This window comes from Lathamus discolor, chromosome 1 (assembly GCF_037157495.1).
Source record: "Lathamus discolor isolate bLatDis1 chromosome 1, bLatDis1.hap1, whole genome shotgun sequence".
In the NCBI taxonomy this organism is placed as follows: Eukaryota; Metazoa; Chordata; class Aves; order Psittaciformes; family Psittacidae; genus Lathamus; species Lathamus discolor.
The window spans coordinates 133,926,884-133,934,788 of record NC_088884.1 but is presented as its reverse complement, the minus strand read 5'-3'; the positions used below and the strand labels follow the sequence as shown (position 1 = coordinate 133,934,788).

Here is a 7,905-nt window from a genome sequence, read left to right as displayed (position 1 = left end):
TTCTTAATGTTACTTATTCTTAGTGTTGGCTATTCTTAGCCTAAGACTATTCTTAGTCTTAAAATTAGGTTTTTTAAAGATATCTGGCCCAGGGGAATGATTCGAATTATTTAGGCTGAAGGAGAGCGAGGCACAAAACCTCTCCAACCTGTGGACAGAATGCTGCCGAGTCCCAGACATCTCAGATATGGCAAGGTCTGTGGGTTTATTAAGGTGATGGACAACCCCGAATGAAAAGCAGCACGTACATGTGACAGGCTGGTGCTGTATGCCAGCCTGCGGCACTTTGCTGCTCTCAGCCATATTTTGCCTATGATGTATCCCCAACACTCCCGAGGCGATGTCAGCATGCCGGGTGACAGCCACTGCGGCTCTTTCCCCTTCATGCCCACCGCTTCCTGGCGCTTTGCCCCCAGATCCCACACGCGGCCGCGCATGGTGCACCACCCCAGCACATGCTCCTGAAAGCTGTCCTGGAAAACACACCCAGCAAGCGGGAAAGGGCGACCGACTCCGAGCAGCCATTCCTCCTGCCTCCCAACAGCGTCGGGGGGACACCCCTCACCCATTTAAACCCGTGTGGATATTTGTTCCTGAGGTTAGAAACCCCGCTGTCGGCAATAGGAAATGGGGGGCAGCCGCTGGGGGCTGTAACGAACGCAGGGCCTCTGAAGCGGGCAGCGGCCCAGCCGCGGGGCGGCCCCCTTCCCAGAGAGACATGGCGGGAAGCGCGGCGCAGCCCTGCGGGCAAGCCGCTCCGCTCCGCTCTCCTCGTGCGCCCCCGCGCCGCCCGGCTGAGGGGGGCCTGGCTCCTGAGGGGAGGGGAGGGGACGGGACGGGACGGGACGGGACGGGCTGCGGGCGGGATTTGCCGGCTCCGCACGTGTAGGGCGGCCGGGCATGGGGGCTCTCTGAGGGGAGGAGAGAGCCGGCTCCCGCCACTGCCTCCGCACCTCAGCGCAGCCCGATCCGCCGCCTGCGGCCGTTCGCGTAAGTGGTGCCCTTCTCCCGCCTTTCCTTTCCGCCGGACCGGGTGGGCTGAGGGGCTGGAGGAGGCGCCGCTGCCGGTGCCTCTCGCTCGGCTCCCCGTGTGCGGCTGGAGGGGCTCTGCCCCCCGTCTCCGAGGGGGGCTCCGCGGAGCTACCCTTAGTGCCAGGTGGGGAGGGAGGCATGCCGTGGGGAAGGGGCACTGGCGGTTCCCTGCTGACCCTGGTCGCCGTACCCGCCAGCTCCCTGTGCCACCGGCCAGGGTGTGGGGGGCTCTGGCGCCCGGGCAGCGGCACGGCGGGTGCCGGGCGCCCCTGAAGGCTGCGGGAGGTGCGGGACTCGTCTGCTAGCCCTGGGGGAGCATCCGCTGCTCCTGTAAAGGTTTGGAGGGGCGGGTAGGTGAAGCTGCCCTCCCTGGGTTCCCGGCAGTCTCGCTCAAGCACTGCCTTTACCTGCAGGTGCTACCCCTGCAGGTTTTACTGAATCAAAGCTGAACAATCGCAGTTTAGAAAACGTAACTTTCTGCCAGCTTCGCACGTTTAAATATAGAAATGTGTTTGAAGTATATGTCATCCCATGTGTAGTGCTGCTGGCAGCTGGAGAAAGCTAATCCAATAAAATAACGTTTGAAATCTAACCTGTCTGAAGCAGCAGAACAATTTTTTTTTCCTTTTAAAATTTTGGTTATCACTTGAAATTTATGATACCATTTGCATGATGAGTGTTGTGGAACTGCTGCAAGTTTTGCTTTTGAGTGAACTCCATTAATTCAGCTGAACTCAATTAGTTTTGGGGGAGTGTGGGTATCACGCCACTTGGTTCTGCTGGTTGTTATCCTGGTGCTTAACACATCATTCCAGCAAAAGTAACTTACCTCTGAAAGGGATAGAAGTTTCCTCAAGTTTGGCCGAAGCTTTGAAAGGGGCTTCCTGATCAAGCCTACCCTCTGCTTCAAGTATATTAATACCTAATATGTATTTACTTTGAAAGCTTTCAAACACATTTTTCTTTGTGTTCTTCCTGATTAAAACAAAACCAAATACATTCAGAGGCATTCAGATGTTTCAGAGCTGGGGAATGTGAAACAAGGGATCATACCGAACTTGTATATATTGGAACAAGCTGATGGTAGTTTATTTATGCTAGAAAGACAGAACAAATTCTATGAAAAGTTTGTCGACACTGTGCAGATTCAGTGCACGGTGGATATTGGATTAGAATTTGGGTTACACAGTGTGGAAAGCCTTTTGAGTTCTGGTTTGTGTTACCTAATGGCATTAAAACACTAAGATTGATGGTAAAAATGGGCATAAGGCCTATGCAAAAACTAAATTGGTTTCATTTACATCTATAATGTACTATAGTCAGACAGAAAAAGACATGGTGCCTGCCCTACTCCTCTAAGCACTTGTCCACTGCTGAAGTTGATTCCATTCAACACTGTCTCTGTCCACACAACTCTTCTAAGCCACACTGGGCTCTGAGAGACATTGGAACAGGAATAAAACAACCCCTCGGAAACATAAGTAGCTGTACTGGTCTCTTTTGAAAGGTGCAATGACTTTCTGTGTGAATGACATAAATTTTTTAGTCTTTTGCCGTATGTTACAATGAAGATTATCCATGAATGAAGTAATCTCTGTCCAAGTCATGTTGCTAAAATACAACTTTGGATTCTCCAGACTTGGATGAAGGTTGGCACTTCAGAAAGTTTTAATGCAATGAAGTTTTGATCCCAAATCTCAGTTTGTTGGTTAGTGTGAGCATGCATAAATGGTCTGACCAAGGTTTTTGACCTCAATAAAAATGTACCTGATAAGATGCATGAATATGTAGTTTCTTCTAGCTTTGTACACATTTGTGGATTAAATCAAAGTCAGTTTCAGCTTTCTTTATAAATAAATGTATTTAGCATGTTTTCAACCTGTCTGTATATAATTCTATTTTTTCTTTTTAAGCTTAAGGTTCTAGTTAAAAAGGTACTTTAAGGCTGACAACGGATTTTGAGTCAATGTATTATGTTACTGATGCCATTTATTAGCTGTTTTTATGTTGTTTTTTTTTTATATGACTATATTGGCATAGTAAGTGGCAGTGAGTACAAACAGGTAAGATAAAAAAAGGATAATAATTTAAAACTTTTAAGAACTTTTTCACTTTATAAGTGTTTTGACAACTTGTTTTGAAGTGTTTGGCAACAGTTTTGAAGGAGGCTCTAGTCTGCTCTCGTGAGACCTCACTTGGAGTATTGTGTGCAGTTCTGGTGTCCTCAACATAAAAAGGACATGGGACTGTTGGAACAAGTCCAGAGGAGGGCCACGAGGATGATCAGACTGGAGCACCTCCTGTATGAAGATAGGCTGAGGAAGTTGGGGCTGTTCAGCCTGCAGAAGAGAAGGCTGGGTGGAGACCTCATAGCAGCCTTCCAGTACCTGAAGGGGGCCTGTAAGGATACTGGGGAGGGACTCTTCATTAGGGACTACAGTGATAGGACAAGGGTAATGGTTTAAAACTTAAGGTAAGTTTAGATTGGATATAGGGAAAAAGTTCTTTACTGTAAGGGTGGTGAGGCACTGGAATGGATTGCCCAGGGAAGTTGTGAACGCTTCATCCCTGGCAGTGATCAAGGCCAGGTTGGACAGAACCTTGGGTGACATGGTTTAGTGGGAGGTATCCCTGCCCATGGCAGGGGGGTTGGAACTAGATGATCTTTAGGTCGTTTCCAACCCTAACTGTTCAATGATTCTATGATTTTATTTGTAAATCAGTGTTTGCAGATGGCTGTTACAGTGAGTAACAGACAGAGACAGAACTTCTGGGTAAGTATGTTCAATTTAAGGATCCAATAGAATTTCTGTAGGTGGAGGTAATTGCAAAAACACATGTATCTTAAAGATGTGAAACTTAATTTTACAAGCTTAGGAACCAGAAATGGGATAGACTCTGCACCTATGTGAAAAAGGCACACATCCCCTTAAGTTAATGGGGTCTTTAGTTTGCTTGAAAATACACTTCTACTTTTCAGCTTCCACATGCTACTGAGTGACTGAGAAAAGTTGTGACATGTTCATTGCAAAATCACAGAATCACAGAATCACAGAATCCCAAGGGTTGGAAGGGACCTAAAAAGATCATCTAGTCCAACCCCCCTGCAAGAGCAGGGTAACCTACAGTACATCACACAGGAACTTGTCCAGGCGGGCCTTGAATATCTCCAGTGTAGGAGACTCCACAACCCCCCTGGGCAACCTGTTCCAGTGCTCTGTCACTCTTACAGTAAAGAAGTTCTTCCTGATGTTAACGTGGAACTTCCTATGCTCCAGTTTACACCCATTGCCCCTTGTCCTATCACTGGATATCACTGAAAAAAGCCTAGCTCCATCATCCTGACACCTACCCTTTACATATTTGTAAACATTGATGAGGTCACCCCTCAGTCTCCTCTTTTGCAAGCTAAAGAGACCCAGCTCCCTCAGCCTCTCCTCATAAGGGAGATGTTCCACTCCCTTAATCATCTTTGTGGCTCTGCGCTGGACTCCTTCAAGCAATTCCCTGTCCTTCTTGAATTGAGGGGCCCAGAACTGGACACAATATTCCAGATGCGGCCTCACCAAGGCTGAGTAGAGGGGGAGGAGAACCTCTCTTGACCTACTAACCACTCCCTTTCTAATGCACCCTAAGATGCCATTTGCCTTCTTGGCCACAAGAGCACATTGCTGGCTCATGGTCATCCTCCTATCCACCAGGACCCCCAGGTCCCTTTCCCCTTCACTATTTTCCAGCAGGTCAACCCCCAACCTGTACTGGTACATGGGGTTGTTCTTCCCCAGATGCAAGACTCTACACTTGCCCTTGTTAAATTTCATCAAGTTTCTCCCCGCCCAACTCTCCAGCCTGTCCAGGTCTCGCTGAATGGCAGCACAGTCCTCTGGTGTGTCAGCCACTCCTCCCAGTTTTGTGTCATCAGCAAACTTGCTGAGGGTGCACTCAGTTCCCTCATCCAGGTCATTGATGAAAATATTAAACAGCACCGGTCCCAGCACCGACCCCTGAGGAACTCCACTAGTCACAGACCTCCAGCTAGATTCTGCGCCATTGACCACAACTCTCTGCCTTCTTCCTTTCAACCAGTTCTCGATCCACCTCACTACTTGATCGTCAAGCCCACACTTCCTTAGCTTATCTATGAGGATGCTGTGGGAGACAGTATCAAATGCCTTACTGAAATCAAGAAAAACTACATCTACCGCTCTACCATCATCCCTCCACCTAGTCACTTCCTCATAGAAGGCTATAAGGTTGGTCATACATGACTTCCCCCTCATAAAACCATGTTGGCTGTTCTTAATGACCCCCTCATCCTTGATATGCCTAGTGATGGAGTCAAGAATAAGTTGTTCCATCACCTTTCCAGGGATGGAGGTAAGGCTGACCGGTCTATAATTACCCGGGTCCTCCTTCTTGCCCTTCTTATAGATTGGTGTGACCTTTGCCATCCGCCAATCCTCAGGCACCTCGCCCGTTTCCCACGACTTACCAAAGATGATGGAAAGTGGCCTAGCAATGACCTCCGCCAGCTCCCTCAGCACCCGTGGGTGCATTCCATCCGGACCCATCGATTTACAGATGTCCAGATTGCATAGCTGATCCCTAACCCAATCCTCATCTACCAAAGCAAACTCCTCCTTTGTCCTGACTCCTTCTGGGGCTATAGAAATCCGGGGCCCTCGGGGAGAGTCTGCAGGAGTAAAGACAGAGGCAAAGAAGGCATTCAGCACCTCTGCCTTCTTTATATCCTCTGTCTCCAGGGTACCCACTTCGTTCAGCAGTGGGCCTATATTGCCTCTTGTGTTAGTTTTATTTGCTATGTATTTGAAGAAGCCCTTTCTATTGTCTTTAACCCGACTAGCAAGATTGAGTTCCAAGGAGGCCTTAGCTGTCCTAATTGCCTCCCTACATCCTCTAACAACTGTCCTATATTCCTCCCAAGCGGCCAGCCCCTCCTTCCATAATCCATAGATTCTCCTTTTCCACTTGAGTTTGCCCAGCAGCTCCTTGTTTAACCACGCCGGTCTCCTAGATCCCTTACTTGACTTCCTACGTATTGGGACGCTCCGATCCTGAGCTTGGAAGAAGCGGTCCTTGAATGCTAACCAACTATCTTGAGCCCCTTTACCGCCTAGTACACTTTCCCATGAGACCTCCCTTAGCAGTTGACTGAAGAGGCCAAAGTTGGCCCTTCGGAAATCCAGAACTGTGGCTTTGCTAGGTATTCTATTCCTCCCACACAGGATCCTAAACTCCACCATCTCATGGTCACTGCAGCCAAGGCTGCCATTGACCGTCACCACTTCGACCAAACCCTCCTTGTTGGCGAGTACTAAATCTAGCAGCGCTGCTCCCCTAGTTGGTATGTCCACCATTTGCATTAAGAAATTATCATCAATGCACTCGAGGAACCTCCTAGACTGTGAATGACTGGCTGTGTGAGTCTTCCAGCAAATATCGGGGTAATTAAAGTCCCCCACGACGACTAAGGCATGTAGTCGCGAGGCTACTTCCAGTTGCCTGTAGAAAGCCTCATCAACTCCTTCGTCCTGATGATATGTATTGAAAGGTTTCTCCTTTTGTGCCTTGGCAGTTTTTTGTTCATTTTGCAGCTGACTCTATGTTCAGGACAGATGGAAATGAAAGGGAAATGATCAAAAAAGTTTAAGCTAAATCTCATTCCCTAACTTGTCATAGAGGTTATGAGATCATAAAATTCTCTGGGCTTGTATACCTTTTGATCATCTTCATCTGTGTTGGTCCTATAGGTTTTTTGGCATCTGTCCTTCACGATACAGGTATCATATGAAACAAAAAAACCCCTGCAACAAAACATGGCGTGCTTTCCTGGTTTGCCTGCTGTCCTGTTTTTAACCCGAATTCTCCCCAGCTCATAGGATAAAATGGTAGAACCCATTAGGGAATTTTTCATTTACATAGGCAATATTAGGTAGGGTATTAATGTAAAATACATTGTAGGCTGTCTACAAAGTCCTGTCTTTGATTTATTGTTCATTTTTGAGACTACAATGAGCAATTTTCTGCCATTTCTTTTTATTTTTTTCACTCAGGTACCTCCCAGGCAGTTATTGATCTATTAATGCCGTATAGCCAAAGATGTAGAAAACAGTTTGCAATGCTACTTGTATGTATATTTGTGACTTTAAATCAGAACTTCATGTATTCACAGTAGCTTTTTACAAAGATATTAAAAATTATTTTATATGCTGCTGAAATGAGTAAAAAGTACATAAAAATTCGTAGTCATGTTTCTGTGTCTGAAAGTTTTCATGTATCTGAAAGCTTTCACTTTCATGACACCTTTGCTGTCTATCACATGGCCTTTGATCTCTCAGTGTCACAATATAATTCTGATCCTTAGTCTTGTCAGTACTTCAACTTCCTGTGCATCATCCAGCCTTGGTAAAAATCATCCTTATTCCACTGGTTTAGTAGCATAACATTTTAGTATTGCTAAGTAAAGTGACAGACCTGTTGGAAGCAAAGAGTTGAGCTTTTAGAAAATGACAAACGCGTCCTCCTTTCTGCTGGGAAAAGCATTTGTATAAGTGATCTGCCACTACAACTCCAGTGAGAGTTATAAAGGTTACTAGCAAAAGTGACTTCTGGGATTCCTAAGTTTAGTCACTGCTGACAGCCATCCAAGATCCACAGTATTATCATGCCTGATCTCAAAAGTGCAGTTTATCTGAGTGGATGTACTTCAAAGGGAAGATCATTTAGAAAGACACTGAATGTTGTCATTGTCTTCATGAGTTCCTGTGTAGGATTTTGTATGTGTGGAATGAGAGATTTCTGAATGTATGTAGGATACTTACAGGAAAACACATTACAAATGCTTGACCATAG

At 46.6% G+C, this 7,905-nt stretch overlaps 1 protein-coding gene across 9 annotated transcripts in view; it reads left to right on the top strand.

Moving 5' to 3' along the window:
- Positions 1–466: 466 nt before the first annotated feature.
- The window catches only part of SLC7A2 (solute carrier family 7 member 2), a 63,169-nt gene continuing 55,730 nt past the window's right edge, over positions 467–7,905 (top strand). For 7 of the 9 annotated variants that reach the window (XM_065696565.1, XM_065696495.1, XM_065696536.1 and 4 more), the window contains exon 1: positions 854–990. The gene's annotated coding sequence lies outside the window, so the exon portion shown is untranslated. Of the gene's footprint in view, positions 599–853; positions 991–7,905 lie in introns of those variants that run through there. The other 2 variants (XM_065696582.1, XM_065696546.1) reach the window with 2 other exon arrangements.